Here is a 15,335-nt window from a genome sequence, read left to right on the forward strand (position 1 = left end):
GATAAACATGGCTTAATTACGGCTTTAAATATATTAAATATATATTATACATTTGCACCTATTCACGCTCAAAAACAAAATGGATGGAGGAAGGAACGTTAATGATTAAAATCATTGAATAACACCTGGATGGTGTTGCTTAAACACAATACATGAAACGTTCCTACCATCCTATAAAAATTTTTCTAGATTCTGTTTTTTGAAAAAAAGCTTGTTGTGATAGATACAAAATCGTTGATATCTCAGGTAGATCTGAAATAATTTGGGTGAAATCTTTCAGACATTCTAAAAAAATTCTCTCTTATTAAGAGGTGATATTGTTATTTGTTTTGGTGTCATTTTAGTCAAATCCCTCAAAGTATTATTTAGTGCTATTTGTTTTTGGTTTATTTCATTTAAAGATAAGCATTCTATTTGCACTCCTCAAAATGCATTTTAAAAAAAGTGTTTCTTTGTGCTTGTTTACAAGCTGTAATGAACTGAGACCTTACCGAAGTCCGGTATATGATTCTAGCCAGTTTCATGGCAGATCAAGCACTTTAAAGCAGTCCATGGGAGATTTACCATCAACTGTTTCTGTATTGATATTTTGATCATCTTGTGTACATGGAACAGTTCTTAAGCTTCTACTTTGTTTTGTAGAAGTCATATGTGCCAACACCTGAACTGCCTGCAGTCAGAGACTTGGAAGAGAAAGATGGAAATATATTAATGGGGGGGGAAAGAGGGTCTTGCACAAATGAGCTCCCTTTGAGTTGGCTATGACAAGTTGATGTGTTTGTTTTCAAGAAAGCTCTAGACTCTGTATGCTTCTTAACAGTTCATAAGTGCATACAGCGAGCCATAACACCCACACCATATATCATTTTAATCTTTTACAGCTGCCTTTAAAAAAAATACTTTTTGAAATAGCTTCCATCAGACTGAATGCCCCAGAGCAGTCAGGTCTGGAGCAGTATCACGCATGACCTCAGACAGATTAATCTGATGGTTTCATGCCATGTGTGTGATGTCATCTGTGACTTTGTAGTTGATTTGGAGCAATAAGATACAGTGAGCGTGAGGCCTGTCTCTCAGGGGCACTGCAGGGAAACAACTGAAAAAATACAAATTGAGTTTTGATCAACATTAAAAAAAAAAAAAAAATCAGGATGAGAGACTGCTTCATGTGCTGAAATGCTTCACAATACACAGAAGGTACAGCTGCCTTTAAATAAGGGACCTGGATGCCACAGCACAGCTGAGAAATTGGGTGTCACTGATGTCCTGGGAGCTGCTTCGATAGTGCTCAGTGTGAAAATGAAAAGTCAAAGCAAGTGAGCCTGAAAGAAGCATGTTAGGGGCTAACGTTTTTAAGGCAAAGGCTGTTTTTGTATGGTGTAATAAAATACCTAATACTTGCATAAAATGCTGAATGGATGATATCCTAATCTTTATGCAGAGCCCAGCAACAGAAATGATTCGGCAAGAGTGACTGAGTCACCCACAGTTGTAGAAGGTCGGTGATTTGGTATTTGATTTTTGCCAATAGAAAAGGACTGAAATGTAACCTTTGAACTGCCATGTTTTATATTTTATTCATACTTTCAAATGTACACTCGAACAGATCTATCCTACACGCTCTTGCTGAACGTGTTTTTTGGCCCAAACCAAAATGGTGCGTCATCCCATGTGCCAGGGTAGGGGCAGATGGAAGGAGACAGCCTTATCTCTTATTGAAACTGGAGATTTTGGAAAGAGAAAGTGGAAAAATGGGGGATGGAAAAATAAGAGGAAGCAGGCCTTCCCAATGAGAGAAACTCGAGATGAATACTAAGAACGTCAAAGCTGGGCTTAAGACCTATTTGTTTAATTTGGCCTCTGCATGCTTACGGTGTCTTTAACGATTAATTTAAAGCTGATACGTTGAGCAGGTTCCTTTAAAGTGGTTTTACTTCAATTTATTTTGCTTTGTCAAGCGGAAGAAAGGATTGCCAAAGAGGTAAAGCGAGGTGACAAAACATTTTTCAGATACATCAGAGAAAGAACTGAAGTGGTATAGTGAAATTGAAAGGTGAAAAAGATCAATGGGTGGAGAGAAATGAAGAAATGGCAGAAATATTAAACAAATACTTCAGTTTGGTGTTCACTAAAGGAGACCCTGGAGAAGGACCATTGCTAGTTAATAAGAAAATGGAGGGGGATGGTGTAGACAAAACTCCTTTTACAGAAGAGAATGTATGGAAAGAGCTAGGAAAACTAAGCCATGGGGATTGATGAGGTTCATCCCAGGATACTGAGGGATCTCAGAGATGTTCTGGCAGGTCTGCTGCACAACCTATTCAATAGATCCCTGGAAACAGGAGTGGTGCCGAATGATTGGAGAAGAGCGGTGGTGGTTCGGCTTCACAAGAGTGAGAGCAGAGAGGAGGCTGGAAACTACAGGCCAGTTAGCCTCACCTCGGTGGTGGGAAAAGTAACGGAGATGCTGCTGAAGGAAAGAATAGTGAACTATCTACAGTCAGAAGAATTGCTGGACCAGAGGCAGTATGGATTCACCAGAGGAAGGTCTTGTCAGAAAATCTGATTGACGTTTTTGATTGGATAACTAAGGAATTGGATCAAGAGCACTTGATGTCATCTACTTGGATTTCAGCAAAGCTTTTGATACGGTCCTGTATAGGAGGCTTGTGAATAAAATGAGAATCTTGGGAGTAAGCGCCAAGGTGGTAGCCTGGATTACAAACTGGCTGATGGATAGAAGACAGTGTGTGATGGTAAATGGAACCTACTCTGAAGAGATATTGATGTTAAGCAGAGTGCCGCAAGGAACGGTATTGGGACCGGTAATCCAAAAGAGCTCTATGTGATGGGGGGTGAATGACTGTTTGCACAGAGCAAGAGAGGGACCTTGGGGTGATAGTATCTAGCGATCTGAAGGTGGCAAAGCAATGTGACAAGGCGACAGCTAAAGCCAGAAGAATACTGGGCTGCATAGAGAGAGGAATAACCAGTAAGAAAAAGGAGGTGATAATCCCCTTGTATAGGTCCTTGGTGAGGGCTCACCTGGAGTACTGTTCAGTTCTGGAGACTGTACCTCAAAAAGGATAGAGACAAGATGGAGGTGGTCCAGAGAAGGGTAACAAAAATAGTGGGGGGTCTCCATCAAATGACTTATGAGGAGAGGTTGAAGGACCTAAATATGTATACCCTGGAGGAGAGGAGGTGCAGGGGAGATATGATACCTGAAAGGTTTTAATGAGGCACAATTGACAGACCTTTTCCATTGGAAAGAAATCAGTAGAACTAGGGGTCATGTAATGAAACAGGGAGTACGATTCAGAACCAACATCAGGAAGTATTTCTTCACAGAGAGGGTGGATGAAGCCTGGAATGCCCTTCTGGAATAGGAGGTGAAGACAAAAATGGTGAAAAATTTCAAAGGGGCATGGGATAAACACTGTGGATCCCTAAAGGTTAGAGGATGGAAATGAAAAGAGTGCATGGGGATAACTTGCTGGTGTGGCGGTTACTACCCTTAACCAATAAGCCTTCATACTGTTGATGCAACTCCATCATTGCTCTGTGCTTCAACGGCAGGGGAAAAGGGGAATTAGATTCAGACAGCAACCAACAAGGATATTGGATTGGGAAAACAAATAAGCAAGGGGGTAACTTGCTGATGCAGCTGTTACTACCCTTAATCAATAAGCCTGATACTTATTGCTCGTGCTCGATGCTTCAACAACAAGAGGTAACAGGAAATTGAACTCAGAAAGCAACCTACAAGGGCCCCTGACTTTGATGGTTTGGGAAACTAAGGAAGGGGGTGACCTGTATGGCGCAGCAGATGCTATCATAAGCTACTTGGGCAGACCGTTTGGCCATTTTCTGCCGTCATTTTCTATGTTTCTATGTTTACTATTGCAATTGTGTATGTTTTTATTGTAAATCACCTACTCTTGTACAATTTGGTGATTCATACATTTTAATAAACTGTAAGGTTTAGCTACCTAGGCTGGTGCATGGAGGAGCTATAAGAATTTCCTGACCCACTCCCTTTCTGATAGTGAAGGTTATACATTTACCAGATTATGTGGATGATCACTGGACAGAAGCGATAATAGCTCCTTGCTGCGGTTTGACTGGAAACTGTCTGCATGCTCTCTGCTGAGAGGACACGCTGAACCCATGAAGGCACTGATATAATAACTGTAAAACTGTGTTTTACAGTTCAGTGAATCAGTGGTCCAGAAATCTGGAGTATGCTTGATTTCAGACCTCTGGCTGTGACCTTATTGCTTAGATCAGAACGCATTACTACCCCCATGGAAGCTGAACCATTACACAGAGAAATGCTAAGGAAGGACACATGTAGTCTCAAGGACGTTTGAATTAGTTCTATGTTGGTCCTTTGAAAGATTTCACAGCCTACTAAGAATCAGAAATTTTCCAGACCCAGTACAACTATTAGCATTCTGCACTACACAGGGGTACAGACAGGCGGCTGGAAGAGATTCTGCGTGGTGGTGAAACAGGGGCTATCGAGAGTCTCAGCATGCACCAGGTGCTTCCAGCAAACATTAATCCCAGGAGTAGCCAGAGGGGCTCATCGATTTGTAGATTTTGTATGTGTGTACATGTAAAGTGTACCAATTCTTCACACATGAAGTATTCTGCATGAACCAGGGCCTGGGCTTTCCAGACGTGTCTTGGGGACCCCATAGCCAGTCGGGTTTTCAAGCTAGCCACAATAAAAATGCATTAGACAGTGCTCTTTCTACATACCAGTATATCTGTGTATTTGTTCATGTGATTAAAAAAACATATTAGATTAATTTGCACATCCTAGGTTTCCAGTAGGGGGTGTGCACTTTAATTTTTTTTATTTTGTTTTTATGTTCATGAAGTTTTTCATCTTGTTTATTTGAAATGGAATTTAACAAATGAGACCGGGCTCCCTCACCCCCTGCCAAAAAAAGCCCAGTCCCAATGTAAAAACTGAAGTTCCCGGGGTTTTCCCCCAAACTCCCCCAGATCCATTTGACCCCCATCCATGAGATCCATAAGTCCAATTGGGTAGGAGTGAGTCCCAGCTGTTCCTGCCCCGCTGGATCAGGGCAGCATTTTGTTGTACAGAAGTACAATAGAGACTGAGCCACTTTTACATACGGTCATGTGGGGATCACGCCTGCCTATTTGGACTTATGGATCCTGTGGATGGGGTAAGATGCAGCTGAGGGGGTGGGGGATTTGAATTGTGGCTACAACACTGGACTTTTTTTCAGCAGGGTCAGGGCAGCGCCAGAGTTGGTGGTAGCTTGTTTGAAAACAAACAAAATTTCGTTTTTCTTTCATTTTGGTTTCAAAATAAAATGAATGCACATTCCTAGTCTCCCTATATGCAAATTTCTGTCATGTATATTCATTATAGATAGCCTGAAAACCCAACTGATTGGGGGAAGAGGTCATAAGGACAGATTTGTGAAGCCCTGAGCAAGGCCTTGAGTTACTTGGGTTTCTAGAGTAAGTACCTCTAGCAGGGGAATAGGCAGACTCAGTCACACATAAGATACTGTGAAACCACGAGCCACATCTCATGAGACTCAAAGGAACCTGCCAGAAATTCCTGCAAGGCCAAACCATGGCCTCCCTGCTGCTCAGTGGACAGTACTTGTGGTCCAGTGTTAAAGGGCAGCATGTCACTTTCTTTCTTAGTTAATTACTCATATTTATCACATGCCTGTCCTAGAATATGCTCAAGGTGAGTTACAACAAAATAAAATGCATAAAATCAACACAGTATAAATAACAACTACAATTCAATATAAGCAATAATAAACAATCTGATAACACTCAATAGCAACTGGCATATAAAACAACAAAGATAGTTCTAACCACCTAATGTTAATATGAATTTTTAAACTAAATGGGTATGCTTCCTTCAGAAGGCATAGCCAAGCTCCTTCTCCTCAAAAGGATAGTAATATACCCAGGGAAAGCATCTTGAATGTTTCCTTGTTGTGTTACTTTCACTGACACTGGTGAAAACAATCCCAGTCATGGTCATTTACTCCAGTGACAGACACTGGTACAGATAAGTGCCTTCCATGCCTTGGGGAAAGAGTTTAGCCTCAGCTGGACTGCTCTGCTCATAACAGAATGGATAGTGATTGCTTTCTGCTTTCTTGTCCAAGAATTTAGAACCGAAGGTGTACCTGGTGCAGCAGCAGATAGCAACACCACGACAGGTAACAGCTCATTTCTTTCTTACGAAGTTATAGACAAGGAAACAAGCTGTACGTGTTTTGTGTTCTGGTGATGTCACAAACTCAGTGTTGCATTTGATGTCACAAGGATGTGAACATTTGGATACAGAATTTTTAAAGCTTTTATTACAGATTACATTGCACCTTTTGGTAATTATGCATGCATCAGTGGCCATTTCTTGTGTAATAAAGAAATGAAGAGACATTTTAAGGGCTGGTTTTCATTGCTTCAGCCAGAATGAGCGGGGCATGGTCTTTCAGGATACACACTGTCAGAATGATGTTGCTTTTGTCTCCAAGCAGTGATGAAGATTGTTGATGTAACAGAGAGTGAAAACCATTTTGAAAAGGTCCCAGGTAAGTAATGGAGGTAACAGAAGTACAGCGTGCTTATGTCCTTTATACTGACTCCCATAATTACAATGATGCTCATGAAATGCAGCTGCACTCACTGCAGTCCTCAGAATCACGACGACAGTTTTCTGGCTTTATTCCACCCTCTCTTGGGTTCATTTCTAGAGGTGATGTGCAGTGGTTGAGTTTCTCAATGGCCCTGCTGTGTGCCTACCAGATGTGAGATCCAGCTGCCTCTCCTTATTGGCAGAAACCCACGGGAACTTTACAGATGTTGCACTAGTTTCTTTTTTTTTCTTTTTTAAGAAAACCAAAAAGAAAATAAAACACAGCAATACATACTGTATCTTTAAAAGCCATTGCTGCTTTCTAAAAGGCATGTACAGTAACCAGTTTTTTGGGTACTTGCCAGGTTCTTGTGGCCTGGATTGGCCACTGTTGGAAGCAGGATGCTGGGCTTGATGGACCCTTGGTCTGACCCAGTATGGCATTTTCTTATGTTCTCATCCTTGCCTCCCATCAGAGGCTTTTGTCTTCAGATCAGGACAGCAGTCTTTAGCAGATTGTACACGGCAGAGGTGGTCAACTCCGGTCCTCAAGAGCCACAAACGGGCCTGGTTTCCAGGCTATCCACAATGAATATGCATGAGAGAGATTTGCATGCACTGCCACCATTGTATGCAAATCTATCATGCATATTCATTATGGATATCCTGAAAACCAAGCCTCTTTTGTAGCTCTTAAGGACTGGAGTTAGCCACCCTTGGTATATGGAGACTATAACATACATTGCTCACAGGAGCAGGAGGAAACTGCAGGGAGGAGACCCCCACCCCAGCTCAACTGGAACCAGCCTTCATTGATCCATGGTGCCCGGAGGCCTCATTCACAGCCTAGGCATTTTTCCCCTAATTGTATCTCTCCCTCTCCTTCCTCAACTCAGTCAGAAGCAGTGACAGTCCTTGACCCAGGGATTAGAAACCAGCAGGGATGTACATTTGTCACGTCCATTTTGGCGGGTACATATTTACCTCGCTGACTTTCTAGTACACGAGAAAAAATGGATATTATGCATAGAGCTCATTAGTAGCAATACATGTATACTAGAAAGTTGTCGAGGTAAGCATGCACTGCCGAAATGCATGTGATGAAAGCACATCCCTACAAACCACAAGTCCCTCTGAAATCCAGCAAATATAAACCCTACGATTTCTGGCCACTAGGTAGGTAGTGCTGCTGTGCATTGGCTAAGACTTCTTCATCCCCAGGGGCTGTAAACACTGCCTCTACAGCATCCCAAGCCAGTTTGGAAAGCAGAAACAAATCCAGGTCTTCCACATAGCAGTGCACAGCTCACCAGCAGTCCTCCTTCCACCTAATCATTGTTGTAGTAAAACTTGAGGCAGCTAAGATTGCATTGCACATGGTGGACACTGAACTCTGTTTTACATTACATTGGCATTTTTTTTTTAAATTTATTTCTGTAGAGACATCTCCTGAAGAAAACCAGAGTGAAGCACTGGAGTTAAAGACCATAGGATCAGAAGAAAGCATTCTATGATTAATCTGCTTCTGCACAAATGTCTTTGGTATCCATTTGTGAGCACCTGCAGTGCTGACCTGAAAACCTGGCCTCTTAATATGCAAGTGCCCCAGAACTTCCTGCTGCTGGATAGCACGGTTTAAAAGGCAGAGCCTAGTGGCCCAAAATATACATGATCACACTGCAGTGCAGAGCTGGCTCATTGCTTTACTGCACAATTGAATATATTCTAGCAGAACAGAGCCAAAAAAGTGGATCAATTTCCCTATTCACCATCAGTGATTTGACCTTGAGTGAGACACACGTACTTCCATGTACTCAGAGTTAGATTGTAAACGGCATGGATTAGAAACATTAACCAGGAGAAATGGTAGGGACACTGTAGTGCATACAGCCAATGCTACAGAAATAGTAAATGAACCAATTAGAAAAAGGTTCAGGTCCAGAGCAGCAGTGTTGGGATTACACATTGTCTGTTGTAATTTTATGATTGCAATTAGACACATGGCGTGCATATTTCCAATGAAACTCCATACACACTCTCAGGATTTCATATTATCCTTTCCTCCCCCCTGGCTAATTTACAAAATAGAAGATTAGAAGTGGATTGATCGGTTGCAAGTTCCAGTGAACATTAAACCATTTAAATTGTTTCAGCAAGAATTGCTTTTTTCCTGGAAACTGAATTCAAAATGTAAGAAAAATATTTTGTTTTAGTTTTGCAGTTTTTTCAGACACGGACGGTGCTGTCGATCCCCAGGACCCACTGATAAATCCCTGACTTAAGAGAAGGGGTGTAGGCTCACAATTTCTCAGTGAGTCTAGAAAATCCATCGCCCTGTGTACCCCTCAAAAAAGTAATGCAGCCACCGAGTTAGCACGTCAGTGTGTCCTAACATTTTGCATTGAAATCCTGAAGGAGCTACAGGTAGACAACATTTGTCCTGAAGAGTAGCAGCCAGATTTGGTTTTTGGGATATCTACAAAGGTACATGGCTTAAGAAATCCGCTAATGGCTGAATTTTGTTATCCTGAAGACCGTACCTGGGTGTAGACCTTGAAGAATGGCATTCCCTATCCATTCTAGACAAGGGCTCTTGAATTGCATTGGTGCCTTCTGTTTTGCTGTTTAAAACTCCCCCTTGTGTCTTGGCCATTATCCATTTAGTGCTTCCACACCAGAGGGAGCTTCTTACCTAGCTCGGTTCAAATCGAGAAACTTTGGTGGAAAGTAGATAAAGGGAACATGGGATTCACACAGTGTTGGCAGGAAAAGAGCAAAGCTGACTTTCAATTTTTGGTCATTTTAAAACCATTCACCCCTCCCTCCCGCACCTCGATCTTGACTTGTCACCAAATAACTCTTATTAAACAAACAATCTGGTACTACAATGCTCTTCCTATCCATGTGTCAGAGTGAAAAGCACTCCTGCAGGCATTCAACTGGGTTCTGGCTGTCCAGAGTGGTTGAAGCAGAGGCAGGCCCAGAGAGCTGGTAGCCAGGTGTATAGCCCAGCCCAGAGGATCTTGATTGGTCCCTCAGGGGATTCAAAAGATACCTTGGCATTTACATGGCTAGGAGGCCACGTGACGGCATGGGATCCCGATGGAAGATCTTAATCCCATGGATACTGATGTTCCGTGATGTGAGTCTCAAAGCACTGGGTTAGTCCCAGGAGGTGTCTCCAGTATTGATTGACTGTGTTTGTCTAGGAGAGGAGTTACTTTGGAAACTGGCCTGGACTCGACTGTGTTTGCAACCTTGATGAAGTTCCTTGCTTATTTATACCTGCAGCACCTCATAAGTCAGGGACTGTTTATGTTACTGGCTTATTTAATAATAAACCAGCACTGAGGCATCATTCCCAGCATGGTTTGTACTGCAGGAGCTTCCAATTTGACACCATGATTGTTCAAGAAGCCTGAATCATTCAAGGCCTTCTTCTACCCTTACTACTCATCGTTCAGGCAAACACAAGTGCTCCAAACACAGAATAACTCAGCCTAGCAAGGAACAGGGCCATGTGGGTGATGGAATGTAGCAACAGATGTAATTTAGCAGAGCAAGAGGTTGTGCGGTGCCCTTGTGAAACAGGACGGGCATGGGGACAAGCCACTCAGGAAAACAGGGATGCACAACAGCTGTCCAGGCAGCTGGCTGGCTGTTTCACTTAAGCACGACCAGGCAAATGCCAGCACTTTTATTCTTTCACTGTCCTTAGAACGTCCAGCCACACTCTCTCCATAAATGGGCTCATTCAGCATCCATCACACAGAAGCAATTGTTTTTCATCTCACGACCTATTACTCTTGCATTTTGAATAACATTTCAGTAAAGTGCACTTAGGGAGGATGACTTGGAATGGAGAATTACCTATTTGATAATTTTGTTTTCCTTAGTGTAGACAAATGGACTCAGGACCAATGGGTTTATGCTGCCCTGCCAGCAGATGGAGACAGAGACAGGTTTCAAAGCTGACGTCACCCTAGATACAGCCCTGCAGTGACCTCAGCCCTTCAGTATTCTCTTCAAAAGTCACTGTGGACATATTGAAAAAAACTTAATTAAAAACGGATAAACATAACTGTACTCAACCAAACACTGAACCCAGTAAGATTATAGATGCCCTGATCTAGGGACTGCATGACAGCTTATCCATAATCTCTTGGGATCAATATCCACTCCAGGGGCAAATCCTTGGCTTTATTATTGGGCAGCTGTGGGCAGGATGCTGAGTCCATCTCTCTACACTAAGGAAAATGAAATGATCAGGTAAGTAATTTCTCCATTTCTTATAGCCATATGGACTCAGTACCAATGGGATGTACAAAAGCTACTCCTAATCGGGGCGAGAGGCTGCCCGCGGTCTGGTTAACACTGTCCTTGTAAAGGCTGCGTCCTCTCAGGCTAAAACGTCCAGGCAATAGAACCTGGAGAAAGTGTGCAAGGAGGACCACGTCGCTGCTCGGGAGATGTCAACGAGAGACAGCAGTCTCGCTTCTGCCCAAGAGAGCACCTGAGCCCTAGTGGAATGAGCTTTAACCTGAGAAGGTAATGGCTTTCCTGCCTCAACATAGGATCCCGTGACCACCTCCTTAATCCAGCGAGCTATGGTCGCCCGCAAAGCTGGTTCGCCCCGCTTCCTTATACTGTGAAGGACAAACAGGCAGTCCGTCTTTCAGACGGGTTCTGAAACTTCACACCAAAAGCCTACTGCCATTCAAATTACAGAAGAGGCGGTATTCTTCCGTGTCTTTGTGCTTATCGAGGGATGGTAATGAAATGGACTGATTCAAATGAAAGTCGGAGACTACCTTGGACAAGAAGGATGGAACTTTACGAAGCTGTAACGTACCTGGAGTCATCCGGAGGAATGGCCCCCAACGCGAAAAGGGCTGTAGTTCAGAGATGTGCCGAGCATATAGCCACCAGGAACACCATTTTCAAGGTTAATAAAAGCAAGGAAAAACTGTGCAGCGGCCGAAAGGGCCCTGCCAAAAACTCCAATACTAGATTAAGATTCCACAAGGGAATTGCCACTGTAGGGGTGGCTGGAGTTTCTTCACCCCTTTCAGAAAACAGGCCACGTCCGGATGAGCTGACAGGCGGATTCAGTGCACCTCGCCCCTGAAACAGGAGAGAGCCACTACATGGACCTTCAAAGAGTTAAGGGTCAAACTTTTATTCAATCCATCCTGCAAAAATTCCAGAATTAGTGGGATTTTGACCGTCTGAGGGGAAACACCGCGCTCCTCACACCAGGCCTCAAATACTATCCAGATCCGCACACAGAGAACTTCCACGCACGGAGTAAGGTGGTGATTACTTCCGTCGAATATCCTTGCTTCATCAGGCAAAGCCTCTCAAGGGCCAGACTGTAAGACAAAATCGAGTTGGATCCTCATGAAGGACCGGTCCCTAGTGTAGCAGGTCCCTGTGCAGTGGGAGGCACTGGGGGGGGGCTCCTTCAGGAGTCTCCGCATGTCTCCATACTACAGACACTTGGGCCAATCTGGAGCTACTAGTAGGACTAATCCCCAGCAGGGGCCACCGAGGAAAGGTGTATAGCAACTCCTCTTCCAGCCAGGTCTGAATGAGAGCATCGATCTCCAGGGACCACTGATCTCTTCTGCGACTAAGAAATCAGGGAACCTTCGCATTGTGAAATGTGGCCAGCAGGTCGATGAGACAGGAGACTCCAGTGATCTAATACCAGCTAAAAGGCTTTGGCCGATAACTCCCAATCTCCTGGATCCAGATTCTCCCTGCTTAGAAAGTCTGCTCTGACGTTGTCTTTTCCTGCAATGTGGGAGGCTGAAATCATCTGTAGATGTATTTCTGCCCATTCCATAAGGAAGTCTATCTTCTGTAACACTTGCTGGCTTTTGGTTCCACCCTGGCCGTTTATGAAGGCTACCGTCATTTCGTTGTCAGACATTATGTGGATCACTTGACCCTGGATTATGTGGCTGAATTGTACACACGTCAATCTGACTGCCTGAGCTTCCAGGCGGTTTATGTTCCAGAGGGCTTCTTCCTTGGTCTAATATCCCTGGGCCATCAGTTCCTGACAGTGAGCTCCCCAGCAATGGAGGCTCGCATCTGTCATGAGGACCAGCCAGTTCGGAGAAGACGGGGTACACCCCTGCCAGATAAGCTTCCTACAGCCACCAATGGAGCCAAGAGCATACTTCTATCGGTAAGCGGAGGCAAATCGAATAGTCTTGAGACTGCGGGTTCCAACATGACTGCATGGAGCGTTGAAGTAGGCGCATGTGTGCCCTTGCCCACGGCACTATTTCCAGGGCTGCCGCCATCAAACAGAGAACTTGAAGATAGCGCCACACCGTTGGGCATATCATGCTCATCAACCGATGCACTTGGGACATCAACGTCCTTATCCGCGAAGTTGGAAGGAAGACCTTGCCCTGCTTAGTGTTGAATTGGACTCCCCAATATTCCAAGGACTGGGAGGGTTTGAGACTGCTTTTGTCATAGATGTTGGTTGACACTCCCTATCTCGTTCTGAGGATGGGTCGGCAAAATTTCATTGGGAGTTTGGGACGAACCTGAACCCAAGCCTGCCCCCCTCTCTTGGACTGTCAGCTCCAAAAGGACTGAGACCTCCCAAAGGACCAAGACCTCTGAAATGTCAAGTTTCTGTAGGGGCAAAAGCATTGAGAGCCCTTGGATCAACCCCTCATAGGCAAGGGGTGCTATAACTGCTTTCTCTTATCTTCTGGTAGCCGGGGAACTGGAGATTCACCCTATTTACTGGCCAGCTTTTCCAATTCGCTTCCGAAGAGAAGTGATCCTTTAAAAGGCATTTTTGTGAGATTTGCCTTGGAGGATGCATCTGCTCACCAATTCCACAGCATAGCTGTCTTCTGGCCTCTACCACTGAGGCCACTCCTCTGGCTGAGGTACGGACTAGGTCCAAGCCCATGTCAGCTAAAAAGGCAGAGTTCCATAACCGCTCTGGAATGTGTCCCCGAGTCATCCACCTCCTGAGAGAGGAGCAGGCATGAACAAGCTACCAGGGCACAAGAAGCAAATCTGTAAGGTCATCGCTATTGTGTCAAAGGTCTGTTTAAGGATGGACTCCATCTGTCTATTGTGTGCATCCTTTAAGGCCAATCCTCCCTCACTGGGATGATAGTTCGCTTACAGACGGCACAGACCAGCACATCCACTTTAGGGAAATGCAAACGTTTTCTTGCTGCTGGATCCAGTGGGTATAGAGCTTCTAACGCTCGTCCACCTTTAAAACTTGCTTCTGGGGCATTCCATTCCAGGTCAATAAGCTCCTGGATGGTTTCCAGTTATAGAAAGTAGCGAGAGGCTTTCCGTAGGGAAATCAGAATGGGATTCTTCTTTGGTTACATCAGAGTCTGCCCAGGAACTCCCAGCATCTTCAGGGTCTGGGAAACCAGGGCTGGCAATTCATCTCTATGGAAAAACCATAACGTGATCCAATACGGTTCTAAACCAGGGGGAATTTCCCCATCTTCCAAGGAATCTGTATCCTCCTCTTCATCCGTGCTGTCCAGGTCCCTGTCAAGGAAAGCTTTAGTGAGTCGAGGCATGTCTTGAGGTCTGCCAACAGAACTGGGAGAGGGAGGGCTTACCAGCTGAGGTTCTGTCCAGACAGGGGAAAGTGAGATGGCAGACTGCGCCTGCACGAAGGCTTGAAGGCCTTGAAAAAAATTCCACTCAAGAGAAGGCAGCCGGATCCATGCCTAGCCCAGGAGGTACTGGGTTAGGTGCCGCCGAATTTCCCTCTCCCATGAGATGACCCAGTCCTGGGGGAACTCAATTCTGGGGTACTACCAGTTAAGGCTGTGGCTGACCTATCCTCTGAATGGGAGGAGATGGGCTTAGCAAAGTCTGGGGAGCCCAACTCTCTCTAGGCTTCCTCACAGTGCTGATATAAGCAAGAATTCAGGTCAGACTCTGCAGCCCTAATATGACAAGCAGCACAGAGAGAAAGGCGCTTATGTTTCTTTGCTGCCGGAGCCACTGGCGATGGTACCTGCGTGTTCAGTCGGCTTGTGCTTAAAATTTTATGCGCAGATTTCAAGCGCCTACGTGGGCCGCAGTGAGGCACACACACACAGCCCATGCACCCGACTTTAATTATATTCTACGCCTAGTAAGTTGTGCACATATGCACATGCGTGGCATTATGCACACAGCATGTACACAGAGCTGACATGCACTGCGTGTACCGACGCTCTATGGTGGGCAATACAGCACGCACAAGACACATGCAAGATGGCACCGCCGCAGCCTACCATGCGGTGTGCCAACCAAGCCTAAAGCGGAGCCTAGCCCAGCCCACCGGGAGGCCGCTCAACCCACTTGGAAGTCCATTTCCCCTTACCCAACAGGATCGGGAACATCATTGGTACAGCGTCCCGAGGAAGTCTTACTGAAACCCTTCCAAAATGTCTCTGAATCGGGAGGTAAATCCTTTTTTTTTTTTTTTTTAATTACCTGGGCTCAGTGCTTACCGGCTGAGTACAGAGGCTCTGGCTGCAGGGGAAAGGGTCTTTGGTTGTTTCTGCAGCGCTCAGCTTCCTGCTCCCGCTGCCTTTCAGCTGCACAAGCAGTAAAGTCTACGCTGGGAACCGGCTACCGGACCAAGGCACACCTCCGAGGGATCTCGGAAATCACCTCAGGAATTCTC

Source organism: Rhinatrema bivittatum, chromosome 11 (genome assembly GCF_901001135.1).
Source record: "Rhinatrema bivittatum chromosome 11, aRhiBiv1.1, whole genome shotgun sequence".
Taxonomy (NCBI): domain Eukaryota; kingdom Metazoa; phylum Chordata; class Amphibia; order Gymnophiona; family Rhinatrematidae; genus Rhinatrema; species Rhinatrema bivittatum.